At 38.0% G+C, this 15427-nt stretch overlaps 1 protein-coding gene across 9 annotated transcripts in view; it reads right to left on the bottom strand.

The window, feature by feature from the left end:
- The window catches only part of LOC311445542 (uncharacterized protein), a 260556-nt gene that overhangs the window by 144598 nt on the left and 100531 nt on the right, over positions 1-15427 (bottom strand). Inside the window, exon 4 of one of the 9 annotated variants that reach the window (XR_014698492.1) lies at positions 359-454. The exons of the other annotated variants lie outside the window; for them this stretch is intronic. The gene's annotated coding sequence lies outside the window, so the exon portion shown is untranslated. Of the gene's footprint in view, positions 1-358; positions 455-15427 lie in introns of those variants that run through there. 9 annotated transcript variants of the gene reach the window in all.

The raw sequence follows: 15427 nt of genomic DNA, 5'->3' as shown, positions 1-15427 counted from the left end.
TATTTTTGACCTTGCATTAGTGTGGGCTAATCTTACATGCCATAAAATTTCCTTTCACAGCTAAAATTATTGTATGGCTCTAGGGGAAAGTTACAATCAGGTCACAGCCCCCTCAGGATTTTGATGAGCATATAACCGGCAATAATGAGTTATTTTGGCTTCCTATATACCTTTCTGTTGTTTACATTTTATTACAGAGTTTAGGCAGGGTCGTCATACAAGCGATCGGTATTGACTAAAATACTGAAATTATAATAAATTGAAAAGTAAACTTCAAGCAGCTAGATAGGTCTACGTCTGTAAGAGTCAATAATATAAACATATAGATAGAGAATGAGCTGGAGCCAAACTGCTTCTCGTTTGCCTGGGGATGCGGCTGCAGAGCACACGACAGCACAGCCAGCTGTTGCAACATTTATGATCCAGCAGCAGAAAGAGAGACTCCGCTCATCTTCTATGGCAGAAAGATACACAACATAACAAAGAGGATGATGAGACTATCCTCACAATATACATTTTTGTCATGTGTTCTATCACATATACCTGTGAGACCTTATTTTCGCTCCCTTGTACTGATGCATTAATTACACAGCTATTTTTACCCAAGATTCCTGTATTAAGTGTTCAGAATGGACAGTGCTAAATTAATCAGCAGCTACTACATGATTCAACAGTTTAGCACCATTACTGGTTCTTAAACATTTCTCTGAAGACGAAACCATTTGTTTCAGGGTGGATCTTCTGTGACTCCTTCAGTTAGAGGCTGAACACCTCCCCGAGATGAAATGGAAATTTCGAGCTTCAAGCCACACTGAACTACTGCCTAATGCACCACACTGGACATACATCTCCACTAAAAATATAGCATTGTGTGCAAACTGCATATGCATTTGGGGCTAAGCAGTTATTTTCATAACATCAGAAACAGTCTGACATTTTGAGTTCCTAGTAGCTACAGTGGCTGTTTAGAGAGCATCCAAACAGCCAACAGTTAGGCTTATATCAAAAGGAGATATTTGGGACTCTGAAAACTCATAAAGGTCTAGAGATAACCAGATGTTCCTGATAAAAGAACTTTAATGCTGGAGAAAAGACACCCAAAGATAGGCTAAGTGCCCTGCTCGAAGGCTGCATAGTATATATGTCCCCAGAGAAGAGAGCTGGAGGGAGATTTATTGTTTGAGGCTTTTAGCCTCAAGCTTAATTTTTGAAGGTATGTATTTCCCTAGAAACAGAATAGTTCCATTTAAAAGTCACAGGTGCCCTGAAGCTCAGCTTAGAAGATTACCTCAAGTTTCATTTAATAATAGGCTTGAAACTTGAGTCAAATTATTTATTACAATGGACAATATTTTTGTCTGTTTTCCCTTATGGTCATCTTACGTGTTAAAAGGTCTCAATAAAAATTAAAAATTATAGCAGGTTATACTGTTCTGCCAATGAACATTTTTTCTTTTAACCTTCTCTAAATCTAATATATGGTTCAAACCAAGCCTTCCATGTAATCCTAAAATAAAACAAGTAGCAGTCAATCCCAATTTATCCCAGCCTCATGTTTTGTTTTTACAATTTTGATGTCCAAATCCTGATAGCAGTAATCACTACAGGGAAACTTGCACAAAATACAGGAATTAGAACAAAACAGACTTTTACAGAATGGTTAAAAACATAGGTCTTTATACTGATAAGGTTTGGAGGATTAATCAAAAGAGCTATCACAAAGAGGCAAGCAGAGAGATTTTTTGACTATCTGGATAATTTATCGAACTCTGTAATGTTCACCCTCTCTGCATCTTGTTTAGAATATGATCTGAAAATTGTTCTGAACAGCTTACACACACACAAATCAGGTAAAGAAAGGAAGCCTTTCTGTATAAAGTTACAAATTTAAAATCTAATTTTAAAAAGTAAATAATTTTTACATGGTGATACTTTCAAAGGAAAATGAGAACTATGTCTAAAGAACACCAAACGGGGTGTGATGTCTTTTTAGAAACAGTTTTTGTTCCCTCTCCTCATTAGTAGGACCAAGCGGCCACACAGCTGTCAAACATTTGGGTTTTACTGAATCACTATTTCCCCACTGGAAGCAAAGAATAAATAATTTTATCGGAACAGTAATATTTCATAAATATTCACATAATATTTCTTTACTAAATCAGAAGTGATAAGTCTAATTTTTCCTCAAAGAAGCATTTTTCTTATTTCTATAATCACAAACATACGATAGACACTAGGGCTTTATAATTTATTTTAAACAATTTAAGAAGTCACTTTGTTAACTACAAGAAGAGAGCTAAAAGTTGTGCAGTGAAAAATCCTATTTTATTTTAAGGTCTCTATTATCTTTACAACTTCAGAAAACAGATTTCATCCAACAAGCTGAAAACGTTATATACACTACAGCATAGTACTTAATCCCACTACGAAAATACTTCAGCACGTGCTTAAATATTATCCAGGTTGTCTAATCTGTATTGTCTACTTTTGTTGTTATTACATTTTTGTGGTATTGGATAAAGTACAAAGCAAGAGAAAGCTGGAGAAGATTTAAAGAACCATGAAGCCAAAATAACTTACAATAGGGGAATTTTTTTTGACCTTAAGGGGGAAAGCATTTTCCAAGACCTGATTTGATAAACAATTGGTTTTGTTTCTATGCAGTCCAGTTAAAAGGAATTTAAGAATTCAAAACACACAGAAATGTTTACTCTATTAAAAATACATAGGCATGAGAATCTTTTGATTTTTTTTAAGAACTCTCAAATGCAGACTCAAAGATGAGACAAGCCCAAACCACTTATTTCCAAGACCAAAACTTTCCAAGTTTTCTATAGAAACTTATAGAAGCTCTACTCTACAAGAATAATCATCATATATGGGCTCCAAATATGAGATTTTGAAAGGGGAGTTGATATGGTCAGCAGTTTTCCAAGCACCATAATTCTAAGTAACAGCTGAAAAAAATTTAAGAGAAGTGGACAGATGAGTCTCATTTGAGCTATGACCATCTTATACCTCTTTAGCAGGGTGAACGGGCCTTAAAGTAGGCATAGAATATGTTCGGTAACAGCTAAAAAGTTTCCCCAAAAGCATCAGTGTAAGACAATGAAATCCAAGCTTCAAAGTCACTTCAGCGCATTTTGAAATTGTTGCAAAATTCTTTCAAAGCCATTTAAATTCAGAAGAGACTAAGGCAGCAGCGTAGGGAACAAATCTAGTGTCTTTATTTCTGTTTATTTCTGAGTATGCATGTCCAGTAAATATCTGATAAAACATCTGCTTGCTGATGGGTAAATTATAATTATTCTTAGTTTTGTACTGATACATCTGTCACTGTTCTCTAAGGACGCTGCATTTCTCAAGGTAGTAACTGTCTGTAGGTTACATTGCAATGGGCATGTGGGCACCTGGATATTCTATATGTGTGAAAGTAAAAGCATTTAATAAGCTTCTATCTTCTGACAGGGATTTTTGAGACTTTTTTGTCCATTTTTTTCCCTCTGTCTCCAGCTAGACTTAAGGATTAGCCCCATGTGGTACCAAAAAGAGACACCCCCTCCTGCAGAAGGCTTGCCACATGAGCTCTCAGTGAGCTGAGCCAATGCCCTGACTCGCACCTTGTAACCCCCTAAAACTGATGATCCAGGCTACTACAGACACCACTACTTAAGCTATTCACTCTAGGTAACTGAAAAGGTATGGATTATTCTTCTTATTATTTTTCAGGCACCGTGGGAAATTAAGATTTTTACCTCCTCTATACTGAGCAAATACTCTTCTAAGTGTACACTTGTTGAGGGATTCCACCTTGTACAACGTGGACACTTGCAGAAGAGTACTGTAGGCTGTGATTTCATGAAGGAGACCCATCCTTTTTTCCTAAGGAGACTCTAAATGATAGACTTCTCAAAACCTCATTTCAGCTTGCTTCTGCTCAGACTTTTTCTACATTCCAGTTGAGTATGTCATTTTGGATCCCAGTCAACTGCATTGAATTCTCCGAGATATAAGAAAAGCACTAATCAAACAGGTGATTTGGACTTGACTGCAAAATGTTGAAAATTTTGGTACAATACATGTTTCCACCTATGTATTCTGTGTCATCAGATGCTTACACGACTAAAAATCCCAGCCCTTGGTTTCTTTCTCTCTCTTTTTCCTAATCTCTAAAATAGAAAGAACATGGTTTTCCTTCCCTTGGAAATCAAATGAAAAAGCACACACTAAAACACACTGAGGGCTTAGGTGCTACAGTAATGGAGTTGTAGAAGTAGCAGTTCAGGACACAGAACAGAGCACAGAGCCTTTTATTGCCCATTTCTTTGCCATCATCCAAATGCTTGGTTTCTGCTGCATCTGTCTTTAAATCAGCTCTGAACTGCTCTTTTCTATTTGTTACCTCAGATTTTGCATGAATTAAACTCGCTTTATCTGCTCTATTTCAGAAAGACAGAAAAAAGAGAAAATGATGAGTGTGTTGTGGAGGAGAACTGGCACATTGAGTTCTGGCCTTAGGTTACTCCTTCTGGGATTTATGTTTCCAAAAACCCTTCTGATCTGTTTTCCCCAGTCATTTCAGATTTACAAATGAATATTAGTTGGAATAAAATTCAATTCAGTGATACCTAAGCTCTGCTACCAATTGCTTATCTGTGCTTTCTATGATACACATATACTTATTTAGACTTACACAACGCGTTAAAAAAGCATCAATCCCAGGCATCCCAGGAGCCTTTGCCATGGTATCAGTCAGTATACAATCACGCCAATGCAACACAACACACGCATGTGTTCTATAAACCTGTATAAAGGTACTAGAACTAGAGGTATCAGTCTTGGATGCCCCAGTCGTTATTCTATTCAGTTAAAGAGGTTTTTAAGTTGTGGCCCCTGAGCCTCATAGAGTAATAAGGCTTATACCTAACAGATCTGCAAAAATCTTAGGCTTATTTTCAGCAGATTTCATTTTGCGTATTGCAAGGATCTACATCCCAGCAGAAAACAGTCATCCCACAATTCTAAGTGGGTTGAGAACCATTAATAGGTTGTTAATTTTTACAGTGTGCCAATAAATAGCAGATTGAAAGTTTCATGTACCAAGAGGCCAGGGCATAAAGTCCAACGGCAGACAGTCCCATTACTGAGATCTGCCAAGGGCAGCAGTATCTCTTTGCTTGCTTTGCCTATGTTATTACTACACCAAAAGTAGTAACTTAAATATGCATGTATCAAATGTTGCTAAGGTCAAAAATGATGCTTTATTACATGCCAGGGCTCAAACAGAGCTATCAACAAGCACCAATATGATAAAATTTCAGAGAAATGCCACAAAAAATGTCTGCTGTAGGAAACACTGAGGAAGAAAGAGTCGACAAATGCAACTGGTGGTTCAGAAGTTATAGGAACAGGTAGCAAACAGCAACCACTGCACCTACTCATAAAGGTACAAACCCATGGAATGGACCTAAGGGTTAATACTCTTCACTGCTGCTTTAACCTATGAGCAAGGATGAATGCTTTTCCACCCTTTCATAATACCAGAATCACCACCTAACTTTAGTAAAACATTTTTTCTAGTAAGCTCTGGGACCAAAAAGGGAGGTATGACCAAACAAGACGGTTTGCACATCAAGTATTCCACTACTGTACTCAGGCTTGGTTTATCTGCTGAATTCCTCCAATATTCACATGCATGAGAAATTACCCAACCTGACAATTACTTGAATGCACAAACGGAGTAACTACAGATGGAGATCAGATAACCATGAATATTTTTGTACATGTATTTACATCACTGAGTTTTCAAAAAATCTGGGCATGGAAAACTGTTGCAGGTATCACAACTTTCTTTGTCTGCAGACTCAGTCTCTTCTGTTTCTGGAAATAGCTACTAATTCATTATTATCACTGACGTTTCTTGCAATTTCATGTGTTTCCCTAGCAGTGCCTGTTTCCTCAGTTTCATTATTATCAAACAGTTCTGCTGTGATAGACTGCTGATCCTCATCTTCATATTGATTAATTTCATTTTCACATGCATCATCCTGATTTTCAACATCTTCAGCACAGTATTCTTACAATGAGTCATTTGCAAGACAGATTTTCATTATTGAAGTCATCTTCAGCATAGGAATGTGCCGGACCACTTTCAGCTACAAGGTCATATTCTGCTTGGCTAGACTATTATGAAGTAGAAATGCAAATGCAAAATGGAATTCCTCAAAAACTTCCAGGGGCATAAGGAAGAAACTGAATCTGGCCCAGTGTTTGCTTCTCTCTGCATTTTGGCTGTCTCAGGGAAAAAATATGCCAATCATACTTGGGCTTGATCATTATCAATGTAATTAAAATGCAATTTATTTTTTTGGATTAATTTGTAGATTAAACAGTCATTTTATTATGTTTATCTCGGACATCTAAAATATTTAAGCATTTAACATTACCAAGTTAGCAAAATAAATCTTTAATTTAGTATAATTAGATTTGTTTAAATTAAAAAATGTATTGATATTCCAAAATAGTTTCATATTCATTTGGAACACTAAATTAGAACTTAAAATAACTTGCAGTTGTCCCCACTTTTTCAGCTCACAGGTCAGGAAATACTGTTATCTAATACAATGCATGTTCTTCTATACATACTAATCCAGACCCTTATAATTAATACTATATCATCAGTCTTTAAGCTCTTCTGGCAATGAGGGAAAGGCTTCTCTGTACTGTTTAGAGTATACAACCATAAATGCTCAGGAAGGGTTAGCAGCTGGGCACGTTCATAGGAGGAAAACCCGGGTTTGGCTGAGGAAGGCTGACTGCAGCCAGGGCACTGAGGCCAAAACCGCTGCCTGCGATGCTCCATGCACTCAGCCACCGGCTGCTGCTGCAGCCAGGGCACTGGCCGGACCTGTGTCATGAACCCGTACACGAGAACATAATGGCTCTAACAGAAAGATTATTGCTCTCTAATGCCCTTCTAAAACCTAGAAGCATGAGCTGAAGTTGCCTTCCTTTTAATGTGTGTAATTACAAATGTTATTGTAGGTCATTACGTTACTGGCTATTATATTAAAATTCACTTCTAGAGCCAAACTTCATCTTTTAAGAGGACTTGGAAAGCAGTGTAGCCAATGGAAATAAACTACGTGATACACACAAGCAATGGTTTATCTTATATTTCAAAAAAAATGCACTCTCAGGATTGGCAACAAGGAGCACTATTTCCTCCCTCCTCCCCTTTATTTTTTTTGTGAACTTTTTTTTACTGGCTGAGATTCTGACCTTCCCTGCAGCAAATTCTCAGTGCTATCTGCAGAAGGAAAGAAGGGAGAGGAGCAGCAAGGAGGCATTGTGAAAAAGTACAATTCAGATGCTGGATTTCTGGCAAAGCCACAGTAATTTACATCAAGTTTCGCCATCCCTTGGATTTCTTCAGTCTTTCTCCCTGAACTTTTTGAACTGTGCTGCACATTGCACAAGCTGCAGTGCCCCCACAGAGATGTAGCTGAGGCTTCCCCAGCACTGCACAGAACATAGGGACTGCTTTCCATATCTTGGAAATCATATTTTTCTGCTCCAACATGGTTGCTTGCCACAGAATGACACTTGTGACTTGGGCTCACTTTACGCTCAATGGCTTGACTCATAGACCTGTTGCTAAGCCCTTGGTTCCCTACCTTCTTTTTGCTCAGTTGCTTTTTCCCGCTGTGGCACGGGACCTTGAATCTGCCTTTCTGGAACTGCATACTTTCCTTCACGTTATTCCTGCAGCTTGTACCACTTTGAATTGTAATTCTGTCTTCCAACATAATCACAATCCCTCTCAGTTTGTGTCATTTGGAACTGTAACAAGCATTCTCTGGACAATCACAGATCTTTAATGAAATATTACTAGGCCTACAGAAGCCCATTTAATATGTCTTTCCAGTTCTACACTAGGCCATCAATGAGTATTTTTGAAGCGAATTTTTCAATAAAATAATATTTTCAGCTGGGCCATGCTGTTTATTGGGATGCCCTGTGAAGCCATCTCAAAATTCTGTGCTGAAGCAATGGGCACATGAGTAGGATGCCATTCGTAGAGAACAGTGACAGCTTAGTTTTGAAAGACAGTTGTTCCAAGTTCTGAGATTTTGGCAGTGATCATTAATATTCTCACCTGCTATTTTTATGTCTTCCAGATGCAACAAAATCATATAAAAAGCAAGACCTCTCAGTTTTCAGGAGTTCTTCAAGCCTTACAGAAATTAAAATCCATGGAAATCTTATTCCTGGATCCTTTTCAACACAGCCTTAACATGGATATACATGTGCACAGGTGTACTTGTGTGTTTTCTGCTAATTTCTGCTACTACACTAAGTTGTGCACATTAAAAAGTTTACAGCCAGTTTTACAATTTACTTGAAGGTTGCTACACATCTTATTTGCTCCTATAGCTAAATATGAGTTGAATGAGGTATGAGCAGCATTTTGTGCTGATAAATAAATTTGAAGATTTTCCAAAGACTTTATCTTTCTATGTGGAGGACAATGAGCTAGATTTATCTGCAGACCATACATGCGTATTAGAATCAAAATAAATTGTTTTTGCTACTCATGTTTCCTATTGCTATTTTGTACTTCTCCAGCAGGGAAAGTTTAACAGGAGGTTAAGATGAGGTAAGATATTTAAAGATGATCGTTTTTCTGTCCTGCCACTATGGACAAGCCTCTCTCCTCTATCCACAGATTCACGCTTGCACTACAGCTGCATTTCCAGGTGTGGTTGCATCTATATACTTCACATTTTGTCTGGCATTCCTTTTGCTGTCTCTTATAATGGTCAGTCCCTGATTTTAGGAGGCTCTTTTCATCTGATGGACCCTTGCTTTAAAACCCCACTCCATAAGCACTTGCATTTTTCATGAACTGGGTGCATGTGGTCTCAAGGACAGCATATTCTCTATTTCAACATTAGAAAAAAGCCTAACATCAAAAATCCTATGCTATTAGCAGATCATTTCGTTCGATCAGTTTAAAGAGCAGGACTCAAACGTAGAGCATTAACCTTGATCCTACAGCTTCTCTATGCAGCGATCACCAGACCATCAGGTTCATGTGGGAGACTGTACCTGTCTTGACTTTCCTGAGTTAACTCATGGGGAGGACAGTTTTATGAAAAACTGAGATCCCTGGAGAAGAGTGTCAGACTTTGTGCAGATGAAAAGCTGGCAATCCTGTGCACATATCCTTCTGCACATCATAAAGAGGTGACAGTTATGATAGTGTTTATTAGAGTGGAAATTTTTCATGCTCCTGTGGCATCTGATAACTGTTATATGCACTAACGAATGACTCATGAGTGGCTATCAGAAGTAAGCTGGAGCATAAAGTCAAAAATTCAAAGGCAGTTTCAGATTTGTAGGCAGCAAACACTCTTCACAGCTCTGGTGTCACACCCATTGAGCTTGGAGCATCCCAGTAAAAGACCAAATGCTGTTTGCTTCACAGTAAATCCAGGGAGATTGATTTAAAACAATAACACAGGTTCTGCCAGCTGCCTGTACTCTTCCCTCTTTCAGATACAGGCATTTCATCAACTACAAGATAATGGTCATAATGGGTCATTTGAACTAGATTTCCACCTAGCATTAATTTTGCACAAATATTTCACATCTGCAAATTATTGCTTGGATCTCATACAATAAAGGTATACACATCTAAAGAAAAGGGAAGCTGTTTTCAAATCCACTTTTTTAAAAAAAAATAAAAAAAAAATTAGTCCTGTTCAACCACAGGAGTCTCACATGGACAGGAGCAGACAAAGTATGTGACTGACTAAGCACGTACCTACCAGTCTTCCCAGTACTGTCTGAGAGACAGACCACTAGAACAGAACGTAGATTTTCATTCGGGCAACATCCTTTTATTATTGTAAGGAAGATACACTTTTGCATGCTTTCTTCCTAAATACAGGTTCACCTTGCTTTTGTAATTGTTTGATTTGCTTAGCAGCTTGGAAAGATCAGTATGGAAATTTTCAAAATTTCCACTGTAACTTGGTGTTGCGGTCACTGCTGAGGAGGTGCAGGATGCATCAGCAGCCAAGTGGCACTGACTTCACGCTGAGACAGGCTCCTGTTTAGTCAGCTGCTATCTGTACAAGCTTTACTGAACTGCCCCCATTACAGTGCTTCTATCCTCAGACAGGTGGGTCTTTGGAGAGGGGCAGTTATTATGGAATCAAGAATCCATGCATCTCATACAGTTCATAAAAGGATGCTCATAAATAGCTGTAGTTTCTTTTGTCACAGAAGTACAGGACAGCATTGTCCCCTCCCCAGAGCTGGCCATGGTCCCCTTTTCTCTGTCAAATTGATCCACCTTCAGCATGACAAACAGCAGATGAGCTTCTCTTTCTCCTTGATTTTCTCTAGGTAATATAAAATTCAGCATCCAAGGTGCTCTTTTAAAAGTAGGTTACCTCCTGATGACAATAAGAGTTCATATTTGTGCTGACAATAGTGGATGATGTTAGTACTGTGCTGCCTATATTTCAAACAAAACAAAACCCAAAACACCAAGAACAAAAGGTGTCTTTACTTCTTCACTAAAACTCCATCAGTTCGAGTCAAGGACACCTTTCACCACTTCAGTTCACAAACAAATGCTGTTAAGCTCCAACAAAATTGTGAATTGCAGAGCAAAGCACTCACTATTTTCACAAGGCCTGGAGACTTGTAGCTGGAAACAATATTTTAGAGGATGCTTTTTACTTTCTGTGTAAAATAAAAGCTTGCATTTCTACAGAAAAGATCCATTCTCTGTCCCCCCCCCCCCCCCCCCCCCCCCACGCCTCGGAGCTGTAATTCCTTCAGTACTCCCTGTAAGATCTCTAATCTTTACAGTCAAGCACAAAAGCTGCTAATATAAATATTTGCAATACTATCATATGCTGGAGAGTCTTGAGTGATGAACTGTTCTGTAATTTGCAGCCCACTAGCTGTGGGTGCTGTTTCCATTATATGGAAGGAATGTGGTAGTCTGACAGAAAGCATTAAACAATGGGAAGGTTTTACACAGTGCTAAGTACAGGGGTTTGCCACTTCAGTGCGAAATACTACAATGTATTTGTACTACTTCTAATAAGACAAGGATAAGTAAATCAGGGTCACCAAATGGACTGTTCCAGTGAGTTATGAAAGTGAGAGTAACAAACTTGAATTTACAATGCATGCCCTTTAGCTAAATCTGAGATTTGTTGCAGTTATTTTGGCCTTATTAAAGTATAATATTAACGTCCATAAGAGAAAATTTGTTATTCCAAAGACAATTCTATACCAAACAATGCTATATTTAGAGACAATAACTATCTCGCATTGCATAATCTGGCATTTGTACCACAAGGGAGTCATATGGCATTATTCACTAATGACAGGAAGGCTTCTGGCTCCTTTTCCTGGTGTAATAAATATCCCTTTAGAGCAAGCAAACTAGACGGGGTGTACCACAGAGCTGCAAGATTTTTTTTTTTTTTTTTAATTGCAAATTAGTGAAAACAGTGTTCAAGTCCTTTTCATGAGACTTATTGCAACTGGTATGGTAGGAGTTAAATTCTATCAGACTTTTAAAATCAATAACAGATCAAATACAACTACCAGATCAGTGCTGAAAATTCACCCTGAGCTTAAGCACCAAGAAGCACCTGTTTATGTCTGATGCTCTATGCAAGTCCGGCAAACTAAGACTTAGGGGATGAAGTACCCATAATAATAGAAATCATTATTACAGACTGCAAATACTATGGATTTAGGCTACGGTTGCTTTGGCTGAGATGAGATTTCACAATTATTCCATGGCTGGACTGGTCTTGGGCTAAAGCACGCCATGAATCAACAGTTCTTGGCAAAGCTAACTTAAGGTTCTTCTCTTCAGGAGGCCTTGGCAAGTGGAGCATGACTATTAGGCAACATCCTTAGAACAACAGTACTGGTTAAATAGAGGAAACTAAGCATTTAGGAAAAAGTAGATTTTAAAACGATAAGTTTTGCATACATCTATAGTGCCTAAATCCTCAGGTGAGAGAAAAAAAAAAGTCTGCCTACTTTCTTCAGACTTCCCAGGAGAAGTGCCTTCTGTTTTCTCTCTCCCTTTTGTGAGACACTTGGCCTTTTTAAAACTTGCCAGAGTAGTTCTGATTGCCTGTGTTCTTTTTCCTGTCCTAGTTAAAAGTAGTTTTGTCAGTTTGACGATTTTTCCTCATTCTCGAATAGGTTAATGTTTTGGCATTGGTCCTTTACAACTAAATGATCTGCAGTAACATGGCCTGTAACAGAACTCTTCTGCATGGGCTTCTTCTTCCTCCCTTTTTTCTTTCCCCAGACAGTCAATCCTCTCTTATGTTAAATCAATTTGACTGAAAAAAAAATGGAAAAACATACCACCACCCCCAAAAATAACCAAGTAAGCATGTGGTATTCCTGTGTTATTGCAGAACAATCTCAAATCCATCAGTGTCACTAGGAATCTGTTCTTCCAGTGGATTGATTCACAAAGGAAAAGCAATGGGTGTCTCTAGGAGGTTCCTAGCCCAAAACAGCACTGTTGGCTGCAGGTGTGTAGCTGAAGGGTGGAACACAGAACAGCAATAGAACAAGTTTTGCACAAAATCTCCAAAGCTTACAAAAATATATCTCTGAAAATCTCATTGGAACATCTAAGAAGGCTTCAGGCATCTATGAAGTTAACAGTTTGCTACCTTGAACCACATCTTTATGGTCTCTGACTTGATAATGCTCTTAATTCCTCCATTTTTGGCCTTTACCCCTCTGCCGCTTGGCTGCCAAGAACTCCTGGCAAGCTTCCTTTTCAATCTATGAAATGCTTTTGAAGGATTTGGATGGGTGTTGATGGGGTAACCTAGATTATCAGTAGCATTGACTCATTAATTCCTTTTTCCTCACAGAGTGTTATAAAGGTATCCCTTATTCAGGTGCCCTGTTAGAGTTTTTCATTTTTCTTGAAAGATGTCAAAATTAGTCTCACAGACATTGACCTAATGTTATTTGTAATGAATAAAAGAAGAAGGTTGCACCAGATAGCAATTGGACATTGTCTTCAAAAGACTTGCAAAAATGGAAAGATTTGATCCCAAATGCACTGCTTAGCAAAGTTTGTATTTAAGAACTCGGGGCTGGAAAGATAACTCATGTAGCTGCTTCTCATTAAGATATAAATGTGAAATAACACGGAATGCAGAAAATTAAAACTCCATGGTTTGTGGCATTTTGCCATTTACCTTCAAGTTTCGAAACAAAACAAAAACCCCACCAAACAGCAGAAAGTGATAAAGAAAAGAAACACAACCTAAAGACTGTGTGAAATAGTGTGGCAATGAGTAACAAAAGCCAAACAATTCAGAGCACTAATCAGTGCCCAAAGCCCTTCTCTCCTGAGAAAACATCCTCACACCACATAGCAGAGACATCCTTCAACAGAGACCAAGTCATCCTTCTCTCTGAATTTTGTGGAGTTTAAGTTAGAAAATTATATCCAGAATCCCCTCTTTGCAAAAGGACAAAAACCCTAAAAAACTGCTAGCCAGTTCTTTTTAAAGAAGTTTCTCTAACACTGTAAAAAGTATATTGCTTCCTTTTTATACAGCAGAACTGCTTTGCAACAGGTAAATACATATGTTCTTTTATATTTTTCATGCTCTGGATAACACATCAAGGCATTTTATAGACATCAGGTCAGTGCTGACACGTAACCATCGAAACCGTCAGCTGCACAGAAAGTAACAACCCATCTCAACTCTATCCAAACGTAGGAAAGGAAGACAGACTGCATCGCATCAAAAGCTCACCAGCCTTTTTAATAGAGGGAACACGATTATTTATACTGGATGTGGCCAACCCAGACAGGCTAAAACAACTAGAAATTGCACAAGAACTTTAAGTACAGGAACCAATACCCATCTGAAGTGAGACCTATTATAACATTATTTAGGCCATTCTGAGTGGATACCAAAGAAGGAAAAACTAAGTCCACAGATACATGAATGTCTGCCTTAGCTCCCCTTCCATACCAGCTGGGAGAAGTCAGGCTGACTCCAACAAACACGGGACCGGAAAATGAAGCCTGCCACAACCATTGTGCAGGGTGCTTCAGGCACAGTTTACTTCTCTCATCATTTACAACGCATATTCTGATGAAACACTACCATTGCAATCTGCTCTAAAAGCCCCAAATAAGATTCCAATTTTTTTTATGCATATTGGCAGACACATATTTTATACAAACATGATTTTCCAGTCAGGTTGTAATGCCATCTCAGAGTAAATTTTTGCAGTTAAGTTATAAACCCCTGAAAGCAGCATTTTATAATGGAAATGCTGATACAAGCTTAACCAGAGCAGCAAGAAGAGTGCCATACGCTATAAAAATAAAAGTGAATCATAAAGCAGTTAAGGTTTGATTATTATAAAATACCTGGGCTTCAAATTTTGTTTCAGACTTTTTTTTTTTTTTAATTACTTATGACCTAGAGATACTTTTTGGACAGATAGTGTCTAGGGAATTAGATCAAAGATCCTTTTTGTAACTTCAGAATACAGCACTAATATGTTCGATGGTCTCCTTCTAGCATAAAACATGAGACTTTGAAAGTTATTTGGTCTACTTGTAAATAACAGTGTGAAGTAGAGCTTGCAATTAAAGTAAAACTCCTTCTCTAAACTCCAGCCAACCAAAACTGAGATTCATAGGGGTAAAACAGAAAAAAAAAAAAGAAAAAACCTCCCAAGATTTCAAAGATGCCTGGTAGGAATATTCCTTAATTGAGCCATGCTTTAGAGCTGCATGGAATTGTTCTTATTAAAAATTAAATAAGAACAGAGGAGAAGAACATGGGAGCTTTTGAGAGATTAGAGCTTTGTAAGATTTACTTAAAAGGTTTCTATTAGACTTCAGGGGTTCTCTCACATATGAAAAACTCACCTACACAAAATAGGCTGAAAAGCTAGGGCTCCATCTATTAAAAGCCACAATCAATTGATTGGAAAAAAGACTTTTTTTTTTTTTCTTTTTCCAAAACAGTAGTACTGTTCATATTGAATCCACGTGTTTTCTTTTTTTTTGCTAAATAATCACCACATTTTTTAAACTCAGTATGTTCATTTTTAACCTACATTTCTTCTTGATTTTTCCTATTTAACTGATTGAGAACCATTTCTGTTTGTCTGGGCTTCTCGCTGCTTTCTTGCTTCCTACCTAACAGTTTGCAAGGGGCTGAGTTTCGTCAGAGAAGCGCACACAAGTTACCTTACACTGACCACATACTGTGAGCTCAGTATCCACAGGGGCTAAAGCTACTGGCTCTCTGGAGAATAAACTTCTAGAGGGTGAACAGTATGCAAAATGTGGCTTGAAGATCTTGCTGCAAATGCA

The sequence above is a fragment of the Aythya ferina genome (genome assembly GCF_964211825.1).
Source record: "Aythya ferina genome assembly, chromosome: 16".
NCBI lineage: Eukaryota > Metazoa > Chordata > Aves > Anseriformes > Anatidae > Aythya > Aythya ferina.
Note: the sequence above shows the minus strand (reverse complement) of the source record. Positions and strands in the feature narration are given on the sequence as shown.